General features: G+C 34.8%; 1 pseudogene; it reads right to left on the reverse strand.

Annotated features, from left to right (window-relative positions):
* Positions 1-1289: 1289 nt before the first annotated feature.
* LOC109123864 (receptor-like protein EIX2) lies at positions 1290-6325 on the reverse strand (annotated as a pseudogene).
* Between the last annotated feature and the right edge of the window lie 8930 nt (positions 6326-15255).

Genomic DNA, 15255 nt, shown 5'->3' on the forward strand with positions numbered 1-15255 from the left:
AAAAACTAAAAAAAGAAGAAGAAGAAAAGTTTTCAAAAAAAATTGTAGAAAAAAAAATAATACATATGTTTAAGTTATTTTATTGAACAATATAATTGCTATATGTATATCAATATTTAAAAATTAAAATACATTATATTTATATTTTTGAAATAATTTTGTTGGAAGATATTGATGATATTTTTCTAAAATAAGAATTTATTACAATCTAATTTTTTCAACGTAAAAAAAAAAATCTATATTTGTAATAAATTAATCATTGCATTGAATTCTATTTCATAATAGATTAAAAGCCAATTTCTAATAGTGATAAAAAAATTAAAATTCTTCTTATTTGACTTTAAGTCCATTACTACTTGCAAAAAATTTAAATTTTATCCAAAAAAATCTATATTAAAAATTCTAATAATATTTATAAAAAATTTTAGAAAAATTTATCTTAAATTCTTTTAATATATTTAGATTCATTCATTTTAAAAATTAAAAATTATGAGAAATTTATGAGATAATACTGCAGCTCAAAGGCCTGCCTTTCTTGGATGCGAATCCTGAGCCATGGATGAGAAATTTAACTGTTGGGGAGCATGCAGATGCCAAGCCACAAGTTGTTACCCTTGGTGAAGTGGAAAAGGTTGCCCGCCTTGTAGATGTCCTGAGAAACACCACGCACAATGGTTTCCCGGTTGTAGATGAAGGGCTGGAGCCACCGGTTGGTCTGGTCATAGGAGCAACTGAACTGCATGGAATTGTGCTAAGAGCACACCTTGTTAAACTGCTGAAGAAGAAGTGGTTCCTGCCAGAGAGAAGGAGAAGAGAGTGGGAAGTGACAGGGAAATTTACCCAGCTAAATCATTTTTTTATTCTTTTCTTTTTTTGTGCATACAATGATAACAATGGCCTTCTTGTGAGAGAAACTACAGTTTTGAGGTAAATATGACTAACCTGATTGTTTCCTTCACTTACAGGTGTCTCCAGTAGTTGGGATCTTGACCAGGCAGGATTTGAGAACCTACAACAAGTTGACAGCCTTTCCTCATCTAGCCAAATCCAAGGAAAGGGATAAGGGAAACTGAGCAGCTTTTACGGAGCATTATCTTAATTTATTTTTCAATATTATTGTAGAATTTTGTTCATTCAAATTATTGTTGTTTACAAGTCATTCAGTCAGTAATAAACAACAAGTTCCTTTTTCACAACACTAGAAAAACAGAAATTGATTCTTGGTATTTCTTCTGTAGTAAAATATTGAAAGAATCCTTCATTCCTTTTGCTCTGCCACAACCTAACCTCTAGTCCCGTTGATCGTTTTTCAGCTCCAACGCCACATCAGTAACTAAAATATTCCTCACAAGGGTTTCTTCTTCCTCTTTCCTGACTTCTTTTTCTTGAGACCTACTCCTGGGCCCCTTTTGAACACAGCCAAAACCTCGCTCGATGCTGCAATCATAGCCAAACATCATTTATAATAGTTAATAAGCAAACAAAGGAATGAATGTAATGTGCATATCATGGCATACATCAGAACTAACATGTATTCACTTTAAGTTGCTCAAGTCAATCAGGTAGTTATTTTCCATTAAGAACCAAGTATGCCAGTACTGGAACAACAAAAAGTTAAGGGATAAAGTTTAAATTGCGTAATGCAATTTTATGCACCTGTATCATGTATGGCATAAATTCAAATTTCTAGTACATATTCCCCTTTACCCTAAACGCAGTGAAATAGATTCTTTCTTCTGGAAATTGCTATATGCCTATGTTAGGATGACAAATCAGTAAATCATCAAATAATGAAGGCATTTAGTTAATCCAAGAAGTTCCCAAGAGAAAATTTCATAGACAGTCTACAACTGAAAATATGTTCAAAGCCACCTTAGTGTAAGAGACAAGCTTGATGCCCACTCATATGCCAGTTTACAAATAAACAAGGCCTAGGACTCTGCCAGTAATGAAGCTTTAACTGTAAAATAGATTTGGCTGATTATTGCTGCTGCTAACACAATATTTAAAAGCAATCAAGATCATAAGAAACAATTCTCAAACAGAAATTTATTTGTGTAAATGGCAGGTTTACAATTTATGAGAAATGATGTTTTCATGAAGTATCTCTCCATCTTAAAGCATGTTCCCATATTTTCTTCACCTGCGACAGTTTATTTCCAACACCTACACCTTTCTTGTCAGACGGGCTACATTCAGTGCCACAGCCAGAAGGAGCCTATCTTTCATTTTGTTGACAAAGCGAAAATAAGCATATCTCCATGACTTCTTGATCACTAATGTGCCACAAACTCCCCAGAGTCCTATGATGAATCCCAGTCCCATGCTAACAAAGAACCATGGCAACTCAGAGTCATCTCCATCTTCATCATCTTTGTCTTCTCCTTTCCCAGTTGGAATTGTTCCATTGTTGTCATGACACTCGTTTGTTAGAGGAAATCCACAAAGTGCGAGGTTTCCCTGGTAAATAGACGGATCAATCAAGGTTTGAAACTGGTTGCCTGTTGGGATTTTCCCTGACAAGTTATTGTGTGACAGATTCAGGTGAACCAAAAAGATTATGGAAGCCATGCTCATTGGAATTGGACCAGAAAGTTTGTTTCTTGATAGGTCGAGAGTCTCCAACTACTGCAAGTTTCCAATCTTTTCAGGTATAGTTCCCCCCAAATTATTGCTGGACAAATTCAAGGTTCCCAGTTTCAGAAGGCTTGTTAGTTCTATAGGAATCTCTCCTGATAAGTTATTATAGGACAGGTCTAGACTATTCACAAGGTAGAGACTGTGATAGTATTCAATTGCTCTTCCTTTTGAATCAAGGTTCAAGCGTCCCTCATACCGTGCTATATCATCATCCGAAAGTTCAGATTTGAAGCCGCTCAAGTTCCTAAAACAGGGAGGAATAAATCCTGACACATTGTCGTGTGAGAGGTCCAGAATGTGTAGCGCGGAAAGGGCACAGATTTCTGAAGGAATATTACCGCTGAAGAAGTTGGACCGCAAGGCTAAAATCAACAGGGATGGCATGCTTTCTCCTATCCAGGATGGAATGTTTCCAGAAAATTTGTTATCACCAAGATCAAGGCTTTCCAAGGCACTGCAGTTTTGTAGATGGGAAGGAAGTTCACCAGAGAGATTGTTGTTGGATAGCACCAAGAATCTGAGTGTCATGAGGGAACCCAGTGATCTTGGTATTGTACCCGGAAGGCTGTTGTTGGACATATCTACAATATACAGGGAAGGCATCTTGTTCCAGAACTGAGGAATTTCTCCAGATAAATGATTGTTGGAGATGACCAAGGTCATCAAAGCCTGTAGATTACCCATGGACAAGGGAATGCTACCATTCAGAGAGTTCCAAGAGATATCTAAATCTGTCAGAATGGGCATTGCTTCACCAATGTTCGGAGGAATCGGTCCAGAAAACAAATTATCCCTCAGATACAGTGTACTTACATTAGACGACCAGAGTGGGAGAGGACCATCAAAGAGGTTTGAACTCAAATCAACATTGGCTAGGTAGCTGAACACTAATGAGTTTGGAACTCTGCCACTTAATTGATTATAAGCAATGTGTAGTTCACTGAGCTGCAAATCTAATTGCCATAACCAATCTGGTATAGTACCTGAAATTCCAGCATTATTCAGCACTACGGTGGTCAACTCATTTTGAGTTCTGAGCCAGGTAGGAAATTTGGGACCCAATTGGCAAGATCTACGGTTGATGTATGTGAGTTTAAAAGGAGGAGCCCAGTCAGAGGAGATGTTGAAAACCAAAGAAACATTTGGAGAACTTTTAGTAATAGACAACTGCTTTAAGCTTGAGAGGTTGGCAAAATGAGCTTCTCTTTAAAAACATTTATAATAATAAAACTATTAATAAAAACATTACGAGTAAAATCAGTTTAATTTTTAATTTTTTTTCCTACACGCTCTTTCTCCTCTTGTCCACTAAGATAGCTAAATGGAAGAGGGTCAATGTCCACTACTGACTTGGGGTGAATGCTAAGGACCGCAGCTTAAGATAATTAATCTTTAATTGTTCAACTTTTACGTAACTTACCAACTGGTTTTTGGGTCTAAAATTCCAATATGAACAAAGGTACCACAAAGGTTTCTTTTCATTCTTGGAGGAGAAAACAAAGTCTAATAATTTATCATGACATTCCATGTCCTGTCTAGACTATAAGTACCCTTGTGGACTAAATCATAGGATATGGAAAAAACTAGGTCTTGCTGCAATTTAAGTGTTTTACTTTAAAGGCTTAAAAAATAATGCTTATCCCAGCATACTTATATCTCTCTGATAAAATTGTCCATGAGTAAATTAAATGGTCCAATTACTATCTCAAACAATTATTTATATGAAGGAACTCTTTTTTGAAGAGTGCCTTAAATTTTCAATTGATATATAATCCATGTTGTAACCAACATTATGGATAAAAAATATCATTATAATAATAGAGTTCTTTATAAAGTAAGAAAAATTATTGTAATTATTTTTAGAAATATTTTAGATCACGAGGAAAAAGATTGTGATAAGATGGAGATGATTTTGTAATAATTATACATGGTAGATAGAGGTATGGGAAAGAGTTCGAGACACTTGGTGGATTGAGGGTTTACAGTTCAAAGTATAAATATAAGGAATAGGAAAACATAAGATGTTTCAAAACTTGTTTTTGGTTTTTTGTTTTTTGTTTTTCTATTCTCTAAAATATTCTTTATGATATACTCCAATGATTTTCTATCATCCATTGATGTATGAAAGATTAGTTGAATTACATAAAAATATGACATACCTTTGTGTGTAGATTATTTTATCCTTTTGGTTTTACACTAACAAACTAGCATTAAAGTAGAATCACGTTAAAACCTCATGTATTTTTATATGTGATTTTTTTTTGTGTTATTATATTAATATATTGAGATCAATGATGAAAATATCGGTTTTTGCAAATATATCAATAACTTGATTTTATAAATATATTGAGATATATAAAAAAATATTGGTCATAATATATTGAAATCGGTGGATATTTTAATCCAAAATATAGGTGAGATAAAATTAACAAAACCTAAAAAAGAAATGATTTTTTTGTATATAAAAAGACATATGCTCTCCATGTGACCAAACGCAAAATGGTCAATTTCAATCCTTATATTATAATTTTTTTTAAATTACTCATTCACCCCCTTCCGTGTGTTACTCTACTAGACAATAATTTTGCACACTTAATCCAAACTACTCAAATATCTCATTTTCTTAAAATAAACTTCAAAATCCGTATTTACTATAACATTACTATAGTCACTGCTCCTTTTTGTCCTATTCCTTCACCTTCATGCTACATCTTCATACGAAAGGGTCTTAGCCTCTCACGGTTTTTTATTCCACTCACAAATTCCATAAGAGAATAGGAAATCTATGCATTATTGAAAAGAAAAGAGCAAAAAGTTGATGATGTATGCATGTGTAACAAAGAGTATCAATTCGAGAGAAGGCCTCTGATGGCCAAGAGAAGATGATATCAGGCAGTTGGAGATTGAAAGTGATTCAAAGAGTTTCATACTAGTGAAAATAAAGGGTCCTAAATAAATAATCCTAGTGGCATGCAAAATATTTATGAAATTAATTATTCTTTCAACAAGATGATACATAAGCATTTTGCTAGACAGGCACATTTCCCACTGACTCAAAAGCACATTTTGGCTTTAAGTGTAAGAATTTTGTTAAATGGGAATATGAAGTAAAATAAGTCAATCGGTTAGAATAGCAAATGAAGATATGAATAGGATGTTCTAACTCGACGTATTTAATTTTATTTGAATTATTAAACTAGTGTCTTTTTTCTAAACCAAAAAAGGGGCAAGACTTTAGCAAATGTTCTTAAACCAAGTCCGTCAGCTCCTGATGCCTAAAGTCTAAAATTTTCTTCCTTTAGAATTAATGACATTTTCACATGCACATTCTAGTAAAGTTTTAATGTCCACATCTGGACCTATTAAAGCAAATGTTCATACTTTAGCGTGTCAAAGAGGGCACACTACAAAACAAAGAAGACAAGACATTTTCATTAAGGATAGGAAGGCTACTCCATTCAATTTTACCATTGTGGCTGCCAACAACCCCTACCTAGAGTCGGGCTGTCGTAGTTTGTCATTTAATTAGATCATAAGTCATAAAGTGTATAGAGAAGCTAACATTATCACTGATTAAGAGATAAAATTCTTAGGAGAAAATGAAATTTACTAATTCTTTTAGGGGTACTATGCCTAAGCACAACTCATACCTGAATGGTGTAAGATCCACTTTCTTTAGCTTCATCAATTTCTGTTTACTTTTTTATACCAGACCAGCACATGTATTTCATATTATCTATGTACAACATTATGTAATTTTAATATCTAGATTTATATGATTTTAAGGTTGGGAACTTAATAATGTTATTACTATTGTTGCAGATAATTTTTGGGAATAGGTGGAGACATCTTTTAGGAGAAATAGACTTTTGGGATCGGAGCATGTTGGAGGAATTGATGTTGCATTGGCTCCATCCAGTTTTGGCCAAGCAAATACACAGGTAGACAAAATTTCTAATCTAGAATTCTTAATTGATTGCTTAGGAATGTCTTTATTCTATCTTATCTATCAATCATCATTAAATCATAATTCATTTCAGCATATGAGGGACATCAAATCCTTGAGAATGTACAATTCTCTTTTTGATACAATTAATTGCTGGAATTGTTGAGGCTGGAGACTCTGGCCTTATTTGCCTCTTGTTTGGACACCCAAGTTCCGTGTTCCTTTTTGTGTTCCTGCATCACACAGGACACATCGGCAGCTCACTAACATAAGATGCCTGACTCTATCTTATGTTTATTGAGAGAAATCCTACTTATATGTTTCACAAAAGTATGTCCCATATGGGGCAGCAGTTGCTCATTTGTATGCTGGAGCTGGCGTAATTGGATTATCATTAGCTGCCACTAGAAAACGCAGGCAAGAACGCGGATGGTTCAAGTTCTCTGGAAGTCTCATTCTTATGTCCAACTAGAAGATATATTAATTCCAAGTTAATTAGTCTTGTTTTTCAGGTCTGTTAAATGCATTGAGATCAACAAAGAGGCAAAGCTATCTTTTGAGAAGACAGTTGGCTGCTTACCAATGTCTATAGTGATGGGATAAACGCAAACAATGCACAACCAGATTTTATCCCATCTTGTGAGAACCTAATAGGAATCAATTTAATAGAGTAACAACAATTCACCCAATGCAACAAGAATATGAACACCAACAATTTTTAGCGTGGAAAACCTTCCCAAATGTGAGAAGTAAAAACCACGGGACCCTTAGGCCACTTAAACCCTCCACTAATATAATCAATGGGTTACACAATTCTCTTTAGATGAGACTATAGGTTTACATTAGCCATATCTCAAGACAATTAGTCTTGGCAAATACAAAACAACTTGTATAAAACAATAGAGAGATCTCACCAAAACAGAGTCACTGTTCCCGGACACAAATCACCACTGTTCCAAACTCCAAATCCAATCTCCACCGTTCAAAATGAATATCAATGAGTTAAGAACGTGCTAACCAAAAATCATCTCGATCAGATCACGGATTAATCTCGATCAATGCTGAAGATCAGAACTGCCCGGGTGAGAAGAAATCAACGACAAAGATGCACTGTTCACGGACTGAAACAACAACCTTCCGGAACTCTAAATCTGATCTCCACCGTTCAAATTAGAGATCAATGAGTTGAAAATCTCTCCTTCAAATTTCAGGTCGATCGGACCACACACGAAGCGGGATCGGCCGTTTGATGAAATCTGGACAGTAAAGAGAAGAAAAGAAATCAGCGTTTTTCTTCTCTCTAACTTCAAAAATTCAGTGGCTCTTTTTCTTTTTCTCTCTAACTTTCTCTTCCTTTTTCTTCTTACTCTCCTCATAGGGCTGCAAAGATGAAGATGAAGAAGAGAAAAGGATTTCTTCTTCCCTTTTATACATTAAGGCCTAAGAAGCCTTAAATGTTTGGGCTTTGAGCTTTCCTCCACAAGAAGGAAATAACCCAACCCAACAAATCTCCCCCTTTCCGACTATGTGGAGGGACTCACCATCCCAGCGATGGAACAACAAACTCCAAGCTTCTCCCTTGGTAATGTCTTTGTCAACATATCCGAGCCATTGTTATCTATATGTATCTTCTCAATTTCAAACAAGTTGTCATTGAGAGCATCTCTCATCCAATGATACCTCACATCAATGTGTTTTGATCTTGCATGATAGGTAGAATTCTTACTGAGGTGAATAGCACTTTGGTTATTACAGTATACCACATAACGCTATTGTTTAAACCCGAGCTCTTGCATGAAACACTTCATCCACAACAACTCTTTACATGCTTCTGCTGCTGCAATGTACTCTGCCTCTGTTGTAGAAAGTGCAACACATTTCTGTAGTCTCGATTGCCAAGACACAGCACCTCCTGAGAATGTCATCAAATAGCCTGAAGTAGACCTTCTATTATCCACATCCCCTGCCATGTCTGAATCAGTGTATCCAACAAGTATTGGTTTCCCACCTTCAAAAGTGAGTTTCAACTTGAAAATGCCTCGTAAATATCTCATAATGCACTTGACTGCTTCCCAATGATGTCTTCCTGGATTCGATAAAAACCGGCTAACAACACCAACTGCATAAGCGATGTCTGGTCTAGTACATACCATGGCATACATCAAACTTCCTAATGCTGAGGCATACGAAACTCTTCTCATGTCTTCCTTCTCCTTATCTGTAGAAGGGCTATGTCTGCTGCTTAGCTTAAAGTGACTAGCTAGAGGAGAACTAACCACTTTGGCTTTGCTCATGTTAAACCTTGCAAGCACCTTTTCAATATATTGCTCTTGTAACATACATAGCTTCTTGGATGCTCTATCCCGCTCAATTATGATGCTAAGAATTCTCTTTACTGGCCCTAAATCCTTCATGGCAAAAGATTTGCTTAACTGCTTCTTCAAGTTATCAATTCTTGAAACATTCCTGCCAACAATCAAGATATCATCAACATAGAGCAACAATATAACAAAATCATCATCAGAGAATTTCTGCACAAAAACACAATGGTCAGAAGTAGTTTTTCGGTAGCCTTGCTCCCCCATAACTGACTCAAACTTCTTATACCACTGCCTCGGTGCTTGCTTCAAGCCATAAAGACTTTTCTTCAGCTTACACACATAATCCTCTTTCCCTTTTAGTACGAAACCCTCTGGTTGTTCCATATAAATTTCTTTGTCTAAATCACCATGGAGAAATGCAGTCTTAACATCCATCTGCTGAATCTCCAAATCAAGACTAGCTGCCAAGCCCAAAACCACACGAATAGATGACATATTAACAACAGGAGAAAAAATCTCATCAAAATCAATACCTTTCTTTTGATTGAATCCTTTGACGACCAATCTAGCTTTGTAACGAGGTTGTGAAGTGTGTTCTTCTTGCTTCACTCTGTAAACCCACTTGTTCTTCAAAGCTCTTTTTCCTTTTGGCAACTTGACAAGCTCAAAAGAATGGTTCTCATGCAATGACTCCATCTCATCTCGCATAGCATCAACCCACATCATCTTATTTTCATCTTTCATGGCTTCCACATAACTTTCAGGTTCTCCCCCGTCAGTTAGTAATACATAGTCATCAACAGAATACCATGTGGAAGGATGTCGGTCTCTAGTAGACCTTCTAAGTGGAATATCTGATGGAGCCTCTGCTGCTGGTGACTGCTCATGAACATCATCATCCACCTCAACTTATGTGGGTGTTTCAACATCACCCATGTCATGTTGGTCATCATGTGCTTCATCTTCAACCTGTGTAGGAAGATTTGTTAGAGGGACTGGATCTAAATCAATCAAATCACCACTATGCTAAGACTCCATTGGATTAGTCTTCTCAATATCATGTATAGTATGGTCTTCCATAAACACAACATCTCGGCTTCTTACAAGTTTTTTCTGCACCGGATCATAAAACCTGTAACCAAGCTCATCCTGACCATAGCCAATAAATACACAAGGTCTTGTCTTAGCATCAAGCTTAGATCTCTCATCTTTGGGAATATGCACAAAAGCCTTGCATCCAAAGACACGCAAGTGATCATAAGAGATTTCATTATTTGACCAAATTCTATCTGGAACATCAAATTCTAAAGGAACACATGGTGTAAGATTGAGAACATGTACAATAGTATTCAAAGCCTCACCCCAAAAAGATCTTGGCAACTGTGACTGCGAAAGTAAGCATCTTACTCTTTTAACCAATGTCCTATTCATTCTCTCAGCCAACCCATTCAACTGAGGAGTCTTAGGAGGTGTCTTTTGATGTCGAATACCATGTTGTCTACAATACTCATCAAAAGGACCAGAATACTCACCCCCATTATCAGTCCGGATACATTTCAACTTTTCACCAGATTGTCTTTCAACAAACGCATGAAACTGCTTAAACACATCTAACACTTGGTCTTTTGTTTTCAAGGTATAAACCCAAATCTTTCTTGAATGATCATCTATAAAAGTCACAAAATATAGAGATCCACCAAGTGTTTTTGTTTTCATAGGGCCACACACATCAGAATACACTAAATCAAGCATACCTGGCTTCCTTGTATGGTGAAGTGTTTTGAATGCAACTCTAGTCTGCTTTCCTACTAAGCAATGAGCACACCTCTTCAAAGATCCCTTCTTCATACCAGAAAGAAGATTCTTATTAGCCAAAATCATCAAGCCCTTCTCACTCATGTGACCAAGCCTGTTGTGCCAAAGCTCAAATGTACTATCATCATCCACTGCATTGATACTGGAATCAATTACCCTTGCTTGCATCAAATACAATGAGGAACTCTTATTTCCTTTTGCTATCACCATAGAACCTCTAGTGAGCTTCCACTGACTATCACGAAAGGTGTTGCAAAACCCTTCATCATCAAGCTTTCCTGTGGAGATTAAATTCATGCGAATATCCAGAATATGTTTAACATTCTTCAAAGTCAACATAGTACCATTACTAGTCTCCAAACATACATCTCCCATACCAATGGCTTTAGCTGAGCCATCATTACCCATCCTAACACTTCCAAAATCACCGGATGTGTAGGATGTAAAGAAATCCTTCCGAGGTGTAGCATGGATGGAGGCACCACTGTCAATCACCCAACTAGTTTCCTGGAAAGCAAAATTAACAACATCACTATCATAAACAATAAGGAAATCTGAAGTGGTAGTGGCAACTTTATCATCTTCACCACCATTGTCATTCTTCTTTTCCTTCACTTTCCCTTATTTTATATCTCTCTTCAATTGGCGACAATATTTTTTTATATGCCCTTTCAAATGGCAGTAGTGGCACTCAACATCGGCAAACTTGTTAGTCTTGTTTTTACTTCTATCTCTATTCTTCGGACCTCTACTCTTACTCCTCCCCCTCTTCTCAGTAACTAGGACATTTGACTGTGAAGAAGAGCCCTGTGACTTTCTTCTCATTTCTTCATTTAGAACACAACTCTTAACTAAGTCCATATTCATAATACCATCTAGGGCTGAGTTAGACAAAGAAGTTCTAAACGTCTCCCACGAGTCCGACAATGTACCAAGAAGCCACAACCCTTGCACCTCTTCCTCAAACTTGATATTCATTCCAGCTAACTGATTAATAATACCTTGGAATGTATTCAAATGATCTGTCATAGGAGTTCCATCTTGATACTTCAAACTCATCATCTTCTTGATTAGAAACAACTTATTATTGCCAGTCTTTCGAGCATATAACTGTTCGAGCTTATTCCATAGACTCCTTGCATGTTTCTCTTCACTAACATGATTGAGAACATTATCATCTACCCACTGTCTGATATAACCGCAAACCTGTCGATGAAGTAAATTTCATTCTGCATCAGTTTTATTTTCTGGCCTTTCAGAAGCAAACACAGGCAAATAATAATTCTTCACATACAATAAGTCTTCCATTTTTCCTTTCCAAACATGATAATTGGAACCATTCAGAGTGATCATTCTACTTGTATTGCTTTCCATTGTTCTACACAAGACACAAATATCTTAAACCAATGCTCTGATACCACTTTGATGGGATAAACGCAAACAATGCACAACCAGATTTTATCCCCTCTTGTGAGAACCTAATAGGAATCAATTTAATAGAGTAACAACAATTCACCCAATGCAATAAGAATATGAACACCAACAATTTTTAGCGTGGAAAACCTTCCCAAATGTGAGAAGTAAAAACCACGGGACCCTTAGGCCACTTAAACCCTCCACTAATATAATCAATGGGTTACACAATTCTCTCTAGATGAGACTAGAGGTTTACATCAGCCATATCTCAAGGCAATTAGTCTTGGCAAATACAAAACAACTTGTATAAAACAATAGAGAGATCTCACCAAAACAAAGTCACTGTTCCCGGACACAAATCACCACTGTTCCAAACTCCAAATCCAATCTCCACCATTCAAAATGAAGATCAATGAGTTAAGAACGTGCTAACCAAAAATCATCTCGATCAGACCATGGATTAATCTCGATCAAAGCTGAAGATCAGAACTACCAGGGTGAGAAGAAATCAGCGACAAAGACGCACTGTTCACGGACTGAAACAACAATCTTCCGGAACTCCAAATCCGATCTTCACCGTTCAGATTAGAGATCAATGAGTTGAAAATCTCTCCTTCAAATTTCAGGTCGATCGGACCACACACGAAGCGAGATCGGCCGTTTGATGAAATCTGGACAGTAAAAAGAAGAAAAGAAATCAGCGTTTTTCTTTTCTCTAACTTCAAAAATTCAGTGGCTCTTTTTCTTTTTCTCTCTAACTTTCTCTTCCTTTTTCTTCTTACTCTCCTCCTAGGGCTGCAAAGATGAAGATGAAGAAGAGAAAAGGATTTCTTCTTCCCTTTTATACATTAAGGCCTAAGAAGCCTTAAATGTTTGGGCTTTGGGCTTTCCTCCACAAGAAGGAAATAACCCAACCCAACATATAGATAGTACCATCAGCTGGCATCATGCAGACACGCCAATTGTTAGTGTTCAACACCTCAAACTTTTACACTCAGACATACACATACAAACAAAAACACAAATAACCCTTTGAATTTTCCTCTGAAGCTCATACCAGTGACTAAAGTCAGATAAGCTGCCAATATTATTGAAAATTAACTTCTCTTCAAAAATGGAGGCTCTTCACTTGAAGTTGGTTATATCATATATGGAAAGTTGAAAATTATATCCCACTTGCAAAAAAAAAAAAAAAAAAAAAGGCAAAAAGAAAGGTCAAGTCTAAAGGGGATATCTGAGAATTTTGGTAGCAGCCCATATTGAATGATGAGAGGTACTACTTGTCAGTTGTCGTTACTTCATCATTATATAATAATAGGGAGAATTGTGTTTTGGGTTCAATTGGGCCCAAAAATTAACATTTGATCCATATATCATGCATATTTAAGCTCAAGACCCAAACAAAGTATGAAAATTAAGATGAAGGATATTGTCTTTCATTAATCCCTAAAATACCCTTTAACCCTTAACCCTTATATACTCACAAGTGAGTGTGAATTTCAATTTTTTTTGGTTTTTTTTTCCTTTTCTATTCCCTATTAAGTATTACTCATTTCTAACTTTTTTTTTTCTTTCAATCTATATTTCTATTTTATGTCAAATAAAAAACAATAATGTTTTTTTTTGTTTTTCATTTTTAAAGATATTGAATCTTTTTGCTCTTATTATAAACATATATATATATATATATATATATATATATATATAATATTAATCAAGAAGACAATATTTTTAATACTAATTTACCAACCTTCCAATAATTTTGAAAGTGTAAATAGGGTAATTGGCCGAATTAAAGTTTTCAAAATATTCAAAATTTCTTCATTCCAAAATTATCTAATTGCTCTCCACACTAATCCTAAATATTTTTTAATAAAGATTTAAATATTTAAAATCATTAAAATAAATATTTTCTTATTAAAGCAATTTTTTCAAAGTAATAAGATAAAAATCATGAAATCTTCAAAACTATAATTACAACAAATATTTTTAATTTTAAAACTAATTTCATAATTTAAATTAATGATTTAAAAAAATAAAAATGTTATAAAAAATAATTTTTGTTTATTTTTAATTCCATTCAAATATGATTTTTTTAATCTCTATTGATAACAATGAAATTATGTTTATAAAGGCAAAATAGTAAAAATATATATTTCATTTAGTTTACTTATAATGAACAATTCAAACATGATTGATTTAAATTTTATTTCCTATGTGTTACTTTTTGTAGGGAATGTCTTAATGACATAGTTTGGTAAAAAAAAGAAAAAAAAAACTATCAATAATCGTTTTAATGTCAAATTCAAATTGTTTAAAAATTGTACAAAACCTATTAGGAGCCTTGTACAGCCTTGTACACTTAGCACATTTCCCTTGTACAGTTAGTGTAATATCCTTGTACAATGACACAAATTTCATATTTCTCATAAGTTATATGTTCATGTAGGTGTATTAATCATATTTTCAATAGTTTGGTTAAGAAAATGGTGGATGACTTAGGATCAATTTTCTTTCCCCAAATATCATTATTGGGGAAAATATTAGAATTTTCATGTGAGAGTTAAATAAAATGCATGACATAGGCGTACAATCCTTGGGTGACAAGGAAAATAAAAAAGTGGTTTAGAATTGATTAAAATAATTCACAAAGGGTAATCTTATACACTTTTGTACAATTAGTACATTTCCCTTGTACAGTTAGTGTAATACCCTTATACAATGACACAAATTTTATATCCTTCTTAAGTTATGTGTCCATGTCCACGTAGGAGTGTTTAACCATATTTCCAATGGTTTAGTTGAGAAGATGGTGGATGACTTAATGTCAAATTTTTTTCCCTCAAATATAATTATTGGAGAAAGTATTAGAATTTCCATGCGGGAATTAAATAAAGTGCACGACATATATGCACAATTCGTGAGTGATAAGAAAAATAAAGGAATGACTCATAATTTATTATAATCTTTCACAAATGGTAGTCTTGTATGCCTTTGTACACTTAGTACATTTATATAATTGTATAGTGGCGTAATAAATGAATAAATAATTTTTTTTTCATATAAAAAAATAGTACTAAACAAGGTTTTCAATTTTCATTTTTAAAAATAGTTTTC

The sequence above is a fragment of the Vitis vinifera genome, chromosome 14, assembly GCF_030704535.1.
Source record: "Vitis vinifera cultivar Pinot Noir 40024 chromosome 14, ASM3070453v1".
NCBI lineage: Eukaryota > Viridiplantae > Streptophyta > Magnoliopsida > Vitales > Vitaceae > Vitis > Vitis vinifera.